Source organism: Notamacropus eugenii, chromosome 1 (assembly GCF_028372415.1).
Source record: "Notamacropus eugenii isolate mMacEug1 chromosome 1, mMacEug1.pri_v2, whole genome shotgun sequence".
Classification (NCBI taxonomy): domain Eukaryota; kingdom Metazoa; phylum Chordata; class Mammalia; order Diprotodontia; family Macropodidae; genus Notamacropus; species Notamacropus eugenii.
The window spans coordinates 668,184,883-668,193,128 of NC_092872.1; positions in this window are offsets into that span (position 1 = coordinate 668,184,883).

The window sequence follows — 8,246 nt, forward strand, 5'->3', positions numbered from 1 at the left end:
ACTGGTGACCTGCACAGCCCTCCCTCACTCAAAACAAAGACAAGTGCAAGTCATGTCATAATTTCTCTATGGTCTTCTTCGGCAACGAAGGACAACACATCAACATAAAACTGAATTTCGTATGCTTTCTTATTGAGCCAGGAATCCTGCATCTCTCTAAGCTTTGCTTTTACTTCACTTTTGATGGAATTAAATGCTGCCTTCTTAGAGATGGATGAACTATCATGCTGGTAAATCCTGTGGAATTCTCGTTTTTCATTTAGCAGCTTCTGAATTTTCCCATCACTTTCATCAAACCAGCCTTGATGTTTGTGAGTGTTCTGACCCAGCAGAGCAAATGCAGTGCTGCACACCAAATCTCTGAAAGCTGCCCACTCCTTTTCTGCTCCACTGTTGTGTGTTGACTCAGCTTTCCCTCCAAGTTAGCAACAAACTGTTCACTCTCAGAGAAGAGCTCTAATTTGTTGATATTAATTCTTCTGGTAGTTATTTTGCCTTGGGGGAAGCATTTATAGATCAAGACAGCTGGAGATGGCCCTAGATTACAGTGAGAGACCTTGGCCTTTTCAAGCTAAGGCCCTCAACAGGTCTCAGTTTGATTGAGACAAAGCTCTTTCAGTGATTAAGGCTTAATAAGAAAAAAAGGCAAATAAGGGCCTCTTGAAAAAAAAATTGATCTTGGAGGGGAAGATCCTCAGGGTTTCTGGCCAAAACAGAAACAATTGCTCTATTTACATCCATTCTGAGCCAATCAACACCCAAACAATGACTTAGTAGGGCTTGGCCTGGGACTTACTGTGTTGAATCATTGAGAGTGGGAGTGATTTGGGGTTTAGGATGGTTTTTAAAAGAGAAAAAGAAAAGAAAAAGAAAGTTTCAGAGATTAAAACTTACATTCCATTTGGGCAATGCATACCTAAGGATGTGATGTCCTATGGGGATAGAGGGAAAGGAAGGAAGCAAGCAAGGAAGGAAAGAAGGGATTCTGTTGCCGGTTCAGAAGTTTGGTCTCCAGTGGGTAGCTCCTTTTTTACTCACAGAAGTTGCTTTTTGTCCTTCATTCTTTTTTTTTTTTAATTTTATTTATTTATTTTTTAATGTTCTACATTCATCACTACCATAAAATTAAGATTTTAACCCCCCCACACCCACCCCCCACAACCCCCCTCCCTCCCCAAGACAGCATACAATTCTGTATAGGTTCCACATATACTTTCCTATTGAATACATTTTCACTATAGTCATGCTATGTAGATGAACTGAAATAAATGGAAGAAATCATATACCAAATCAAAACATAATACACATACACACACACACAAATATGATCTGCTACATTCTGCGAATGAATTCCATAGTTCTTTCTCTGAGTGTGGAAGGCATTTTGCCTTAGAAAACCGATGGGATTTTTTTTTTTTTATAAGTTCTTGTGTTATTATGAAGCTCCAAGTCTACCAGAAAAAAAACTCTCGCACTCTGTGGTCATTGCTATGCACAGAGTTCTCCTGGTTCTGCTCCTTTCTGTCAGCATCAGATCATAAAAGTCCTTCCAGGCCTCCCTGAAGTCTTCTTGTTCATCATTTCTTATGGCGCAATTGTACTCCATTACATTCATGTACCATAATTTTTTCAGCCATACCCCAATTGATGGGCATCCCCTTGACTTCCAGTTTTTGGCAACTATAAAGAGTGCTGCTACAAATATTTTTGTACTTGTGGGACCCTTTCCCATTTTTATGATCTCTTGGGGATACAGTCCTAGTAGCAATATTGCTGGGTCAAAGGGTATGCACATTTTTGTAACCCTTTGGGCATAGTTTCAAATCGCTCTCCAGAATGGTTGGATGAGCTCACAGCTCAACCAACAATGAATTAGTGTTCCAACTCTCCCACATCCTCTCCAGCATTTATCATTTTCTTGTTCTGTCATGTTTGCCAATCTTATAGGTGTGATGTAGTACCTCAGAGTTGTTTTGATTTACATCTCTCTAATCAATAGTGATTTAGAGCATTTTTTCATATGATCATAGATATCTTTAATTTCTTCCTCTGAAAATTGCCTGTTCATATCCTTTGACCATTTATCAATTGGGGATTTGTCCTTCATTCTTGAAGAGGATCATGACATGTAGAAGGTGATGCCAGGACTGGCAAGTGAATTGGATTTAAGTGAGGGAGGACTGTGCCAAGTCACCAGCCTCACTTTCTCCTCTGGGGCCTTCCGGGTCCAGTGGCAAGAGAAGTACTTGATATCATGATCTCTTAAGTATTCTCTTCAACAGTAAGTACAAGAACAACAACATGCCTTTATTAAGTGCTTATTATGTGTGTTGGGCACTAAGAAAGACAAAAGATAGCCCCTGTTCTCCAGGAGCTCCCAGGCTAATGGGAGAGACAACATGTAAATATACATAGGAACAAGATATAGACAGGATGAATTGGAGGGATTCTCAGAAGGAGCAGCATTCATGGGATACTAGTATGGGAAGTTGGCCCTTAATACACCAAAGGAACAGAGATGCTGCTTTCCATCTTGTCAATGTGCTTCCTAAAATGTGGTGCCCAGAACTGAACACTCCAGGTACTCTGGGTGTGCTCCCAGGCAGAGGACAGTGAGGCTATCATCTCTTGGGGTCTGCACACTCACCCTCTGGTTTACTGAAGCTCAGGATGGCATTAGCTTTTCGGCTTTTTGGGAGTTTGACAGTCAGGAGAAAATGATAGTGGATAGGGCAGACTGTTTAAAACATACTGTGTTTACCTTATACAAATGAGTACAGACAGTAACAGTAGATAATGTTGTATGGAAACTGATCCCACTCGATGATGAAAACACTTGATTATCCATTTGGTCTATAGATCCATTATCTAATTTATTCTTGAATATTTACAAAATTAGTCTTTCTGCAGCAAATTCAGCGGTACTGCAAACTAGCAGGACTGTCTCACAGAAAGACCTCCACCTCAGCAGACACCTAGAGAGTCTATGGCTAAAGGGGGTTATTGGTGATGGTTATGTCCTTTGAGAAAAAGGATTTCTTTTTAATGAATTTCATTTTCCCCCCAATTACATGTTAACACCATTTAAAAACATTTGTTTTTGTTTTGAGTTCTAAATTCTATCCCTTTCCTCCTCCCTGAGACAGTAAGCAATCAGATGTAGGTTATACATGTGCAATCATGTAAAACATTGAGGAAAAGTTTTTCTAAGACTTTGTTGGTAGAACATGTTCTGTTTCCAATGTCTTCTTGCTCTGAGTGTTCAGCTCCACAGATATAGAGAAGTAGGAGGGAAAAACAGTAACTTTCAGTAGATTGTAAGATCCTTGAAGGCTGGAACTCTTGTTTTTCTCTGTCTCACCAGGACCTTGCATGAACTTGTTTTTCAGTTGTGTCTGATTCTATGTGATCCCATTTGGACTTTCCTTGGCAAAGATATTGGAGTGGTTCACCATTTCTTTCTCCAGCTTATTTTGTAGGCGAGTAAACTGAGGCAAACAACATTAAGTGACTTTCCAGGGTCACACAGGTAGTAAGTGTCTGAGGTGAGACCTGACTCTGATGAGTCTTCCTGATTCCAGACTCAGCACTGTGTCCACTGATCCACCTAGCAGGTTCTAAGTAAATATTTACTGAATCATATTGGAGGGATTGGTCCAGGAGAAAGAACCTTGGATCTGGAGTCAAAGGACTTGTATTTGTAACATTCTATATTTAGAACTGGAAGGAACATCAGAGGCCATCTACCAACCCTGTCCCTCATATCCATGTGACCTTGGTCATCACTTTCCCTCTTTGGGCCCCAGTTTCCTCTTCAATAAAATAAAAAGGATTGGATTAATTGGCTTCTGAAGTCCCTTCTGGCTCTAAATATATGATCCCATGAATTGAACTTTATAACTTTATAGTTGGCATCAAAGGGCTTATCAGTGCAACTTTCATAGGTCATGTATGAACATATGTATGGCTAAAAGTTAAGGGCAGATCAACCAGTATAAATCAATCAATAAACATGTATTAAGCATATACTTGTAAGCTACTTAGACACTGGGGAAAGAAGGAAATCAGCATTTATTAAACACCTACTATGTCCCAGACAGTGTGCTAAGTATATTACAAAGATTATCTTATTTTATCTTCACATAACTCTGGGAGGTAGGTGTTGTTGTTATTCCCATTTTATAGTTGAGAAAACTGAGGTAGACAGAAGTTAGGCATCTCATTCAGGGTCACACAGCTAATGTGTCTGAGGTAGGATTTGAATTCAGGTTTTCCTGATTTCAGGCCCACTGCTCTGTCCACTAAGCCCCACCTTGCTGTCTCAGTATGGGAGATACAATACAATCTCCTTCCTCATGGAGTTTACATGGTAGTAGGACTATGTGACACAAACATTGAAAACTGTAATATACACAATAATCCATAAGGAAATTAGAGAGGTACAAATAAAATTCAGTGGGGTGTTCAAGGGGAGACGGGTTAGTAATGCCTAAAGCGAGGATCAGAGAAGGTTTTTGGGGGAGGTGACATTTGAGTTGAAGGGGACTAGGGAATGGGAATTGTCTATCTCCTAAGCTGACAATCTGAAGAGAAAGAGTGAGCTCTTGTTATTAGCGGTTGAAGAAGGTGGGAGGGAGAGATGGGAGAGGGTAGTAAAATACATGGAAGAGGCAGCATAGTGCCTTGGGATATTGCTAATGTCACCAGTCCTGTCCCTGAGCTCTGAATATTTTGTTTTGTTGGAAGTTAATTTTATTTCTGTCTCCTGCTTCCTGTAAGCCTGACCTGAGATTAGCAAAGAGTTCCCTTGAACCTATCCTGTTTCCAGATGACTGATGTAAAAAGTTCATGCTGAAGGACTTCTCATGTTCAAGAAGAGACAAGCCAATCAATCAATGAACATTTTTTGTGACTACTATGTGCCAAGGTATGGTCCTAGAAATTGGTGGCAGTCTTTGGTTTGGGGGAACCTTTGATTTGTGCCCAATAGAGTCCGAGCAACCCCATTAAAGATTACTCAGCAAAGGAGTAAGTCTAGGAATCCAGGCCAAGGAAGGATCCCTGGCTGCAACTAGGGCACGCTCTTTTTTAGCCCTAAGACTTCTCATAGGATGGAGAGGTAAAAGTTGTTTTACAGATCATCTAGTTCCATCCTCATTTTCCAGAAAAGGAAGCCAAGGTGCAGGGAGATTAGATGAGTTTCCTGAAAACATGCAGGAGTCAAATTTTAAATCTACCACGTTGCCTTTGAGAACCATATTACTGGATCAGCAGCATCAAAGAATACAAGTAAAGAAGTAGTAGATTTGCTCAGAAAATATATATGTTTAAAGAGGATTATACAATCCTACATAGCAAAGTAATGGAATTCAGATTCATTCATTCATTCATTCATTCATTCATTCATTCATTCATTCATTCATTCATTCATTCATGCATTCCTAAAGCATGTCTAACCATGTTACTCCTCTTTTCAAGCTTTCCTTGTTTCCCATCATCTTTAAGATAAAATATGACCTTTTCTGTTGGACAATGTAAGTCTCTTCATAAACTGCCTTTTTGGCCAGGGTGATTATACTTTCCTACCTTCACATATTTTGTTGTTCAGTCAAATTTGTCAATTTCTAGTTCTATTTCCCACCTCCAGACCTTTGTATATCCCTAGAATTCTTTCCATCTTCAGTTTTGCCATTTGGAACCTCTAGCATGGTACGGTGGGAAAAATACAGGCTTTGGATTCAGAGGACCTGGTTTCAAATTCTACCTCTGTCATTTAATACCCGAGTGACCTTGGGCAAGTCGCAACTTTTCTAGACCTTACTTTCCTAATGTATCAATTTTAAATACTGAATTAGACCAGCTTTAAGGTCCCTTCCAGCTCTAACTACGATTAACTTACCTAGCCCCAAGCCACCATTTTATTAGAAAACCAATTCCCAGAGAGGATGAGTGACTTCTTCAAAGGCAAATGGGTAGGAAGTGGCAGGGCTATCTTTTCTAGTAAATCATACTGTCATGGTGAGGGCTTTCATATGGTTCCCTTAATATTTTGTGGATACCTGGGCAAAATCCAGATTGTCCCTCTCTTCTCCTTCCCTCCTGTTCTACAACCAAGAGTTCCACCTCCTTTTCTAGCTCTATGTTCTTCGTGATGATATATAATATATTAAGGATGTTAATGTCAAGGATGTGGGATTTCCTTGGTGGTGTCACTCGTTCAAATAATGCTGACTGCAACCCATCTGTAACAGCAGATTTGAATTCTAGATTCCCTGTTCCTGTTCTCTTGCTGGGTGACTTTGAGCTGATCCTCATTTCCCTTTAGTCTATGCCACTGTGCTCTTGGGGAAAGGCTCCTGACTGGTCCACTCCTGCTCTGGCAATCATCAGTAGTCAGGGATCAAGGATGGCTGCCATCCCTATTTCCTCTCCATTGCCTAGACCGTGTCCCTATGCTAGCTGGGGTCCCTGCTTCATTGAGTCTCCTTCACCATCCCCAAGCTAGGCAGACTGATCCTTCACATGGAGGGGTCAGAGTGAGCCTGTTGGCCTTTTCCTCACAACCACTCTGTAAGGTAGCTGTTATCTCCCTTTCACAGATGAAGAACCCACTCTCAGAAAGATGGAGTGACTTGTTCAACATTATACATCAACATTAGAGGCAGAACACAAGACAAGGACTCTTGACTCCAAGTTTATGTCATTAGGTTGGGGGTGGAGGACAGGGAAAAAGCTCATATTGAAATGTTGTCACTGGAAACCCTTGATCCTGATTGTAGGGGCCACAAATGGTTGGTTTTGAAGAGAGGATAACTGCTCATCCTCCATTTTCCCTTCTCTCACTTTTTCCCTCCCAAAAAGCTAAGTTTCCCATAGTGACTTTCCCTTTTCTTTACATCATGGATCCTCTCCCTGGGAGACAAGGGAAATTTTAGAAAATTCCAGACTTCTCATGGAAAAAAAATTAAACTTTTTTTTTGGTCCCTGGGAGAGGGTTTGAATTGTAAATTATCTACTGGAGAGGGTAGTGAGTGATTATTCTTGTATATCCTGAGCATTTAAAAAAGTCCTGACTGTGGTCACCTCATGAGGATTTGATTTATGGAAAGTCTTCTCTTTCTACCATATAGGCACATTAAGCCCTTGCAGTGTTTCATACCCTCATTATAGGGAAGATTCCTTTAGGTCTAGCCTGTATCCCTGTGGCTACCCTAAACCCAATCTCTTCTGACCTTCCCAACCTCTGTTGTTGGGACCATTGTCCTTTCAGTCATCCAGGTTTGACTCATCAGAGTTAACCTTGACTCCTCTCACCTCATATATCCCATACTTCTCAAATCTTTATTTTTCTGCCTTTATAGGCTCTTACATTCAACATTTTTTTCTCTATCTGGCCAGCCCCCCAGTCAGGTGTTTCTTACCTCTTCACAAAGCAGACTATTTCAATAGCTTCCTAAGTGATCCCTCTGCCTCCCCTGCTCCTCAATCCTATGTCCACATGGCTGGCAGAGCGAATTTCCTTAACTGCAGGCCTGAATATATTATTCTCCTATTCAATAAACTCTAGTGGCTGCCTATAGCCTCTAGGAAAAAAAAACCATAGCTAGTGTTTCTATGGTACTTTAAAGTTTAAAAAGCAATTTCTATATACTCTGATTGATTCTTATAACCACCCTGGGAGGTAGGTGCCATTATAATCTCCATTTCACAAATGAGGAAACTGAGATTGAGAGGCCACTTGGTGAACTCATCAGCTTCCATGGATTCAATTATCTTGCCTTTGTTGATGATTTCTTAATTTACTTCTCCAGCTTAAACCAATCTCTTAATTTCCACTCTTGCATCTCCAACTGACTATTGGACATCTCAAATTAGATGCCCCGAAGACATCTTAAACTCAACCTGTCCAAAAGGGAACTCATCTTTCTCCCTAAACCTTGCCCTCCTCCTAAATTTCCTATTACTGCCAAGGATACCACCATCTTCCCACTCAGGCCTCTAACCTAGGTATCATTCTCACTGCTTCACTATCTCTCAAGCTTCCCATTTCCCCCACCCATATCCAATCTATTGCCAAGGCCTGTTTATTTCATATTTGTAACATCTCTAGAATATGTCCCCTTCTCTATTCTGACACTGCCACCACTTTAGTGCAGACCCTCATCACTTCACACATGGACTCCCAAAATAGCTGCTCTGCCTTCCTCAAGTCTCCCTCCATCCCAGACCATTCCCCATTCAGCCAC